Source organism: Austrofundulus limnaeus, unplaced genomic scaffold (genome assembly GCF_001266775.1).
Source record: "Austrofundulus limnaeus strain Quisiro unplaced genomic scaffold, Austrofundulus_limnaeus-1.0 Scaffold985, whole genome shotgun sequence".
Lineage (NCBI taxonomy): Eukaryota > Metazoa > Chordata > Actinopteri > Cyprinodontiformes > Rivulidae > Austrofundulus > Austrofundulus limnaeus.
The window spans coordinates 46,504-48,047 of record NW_013953387.1 but is presented as its reverse complement, the minus strand read 5'-3'; positions in this window follow the sequence as shown (position 1 = coordinate 48,047).

Below are 1,544 nucleotides of genomic sequence, written 5' to 3'. Positions count from 1 at the left end.
TGCTTCTTTAGATTTATTGTTTTTTGATACCTGGGATGACATTTGTTGTGACTTGTTGCTAYATAAATAAACTGAATTGAASTGAATTTAATTAAACACKTATTCCAAACTAGRAAAAGTTTTTTTCTWACAATAAAACAACTGTGCATGAAATGGATGATGCTTTTACTTGAAGCTGCTCTTGATTTTTGAACGGTTGAAATTTATGTGTGTAATGCTGTGAAATGCTGTTAGGGGGCACTATTAGATACAYTTAAAGCTTTCCATAAGAAATTATAAGAAAAAAATGAATAAGACGTAGAAATGCTGAATCATGTTGTGATAGCCTTAAATCAGTTTTTCTTGAACTGGGTACGAGTTATCACGGTCTGGGTCTGCCTTGGTTTTCCTAGTGTTTCAGGGTTGTCATGTGTGTTCTGACCTGTTTCCTCCTGTGTCTTCTCCAGGTCTTTGCTTTCACACCCGAACTCTGCCTGTGCCCTGGGTCGATCTACCTTGTTTAAAATGTATCGTACCCCCCTGTGAAAAGATAACTCCGCCCCAAGGCAAAATTTGAAAAATGCATCAAAATGGGTAGGGGAGGGGTGTGGGCAGGGGAGGGGGGTTAGAGAGCGGAGGTGTGGCCAGGACGAGAGAACGCGACAGCTAACATTAGCATAATTGATGCTGCATGGAGAGTGACCACAGTATCGCAGATAGTTACATCTCTGAACGTCTGAGGTGGAGGATTTTNTTCTGGGTAGAGGTCCATGTTCTCTCCTTGCATGTGTGGGTTTTCTCCAGGCACTTTGTCTTCCTCGCACAAATCAAAAACAACATTGGTAACTCTAAATTGTCCCTAGGTGTAAGTGTATGGTTGTTTGTTTGGCCCTAWGGTGTACCCTGCCCCTTGCACAGTGATTACTGTGGGCACCAGAAACCCCCTATGAACCTCAAGGAAAGAAGATAATGGATGAATGGACAACAATCATCCCTCATTTAAATGGGCTTACAAGACAAAAATAAATAAATAAAGCAAAAATAAATAAGTGTCATTGTTCACATATTTGGTGAGAACAGTCATGAAGAGTGGCATTTGGTCATGAATTYCTTCACTTCCAGAACCTGACATCGATGCCACCCAACAACCTTCAGCATGTATTGCTACTGCTGGTCATTTGATTGTAATCTTGGATGAGTTCCCTGTTTAGTAAAGTCATYGACATCCTAATGCTACACAAAACCTGCTATGACTAGAATGATGGGTCATCCTCCCATTCTGATGGGTCCTTGACAAGGTAGTTSATGTTGATGCTGAATGCCTCAAAATGGGACTTGAGGCAGATGTAACAAAATCTGCCAACATTTTGGTAACAATAGGTTTTTTTACACAGTAGGTCCACTGTTGCACAAGACTGAGGATCATTGTGACTTTCCTCCTTGAGAACAGCTACAATCATCAAGTGCAATGCTGCTGTCAAATGATGATCGTACAGTCTGGGCAGTTCTTTACTCAGATACCACAGATTTCTGGCTAACGTCTCGCTGGTGGCCTTGGCAATGAC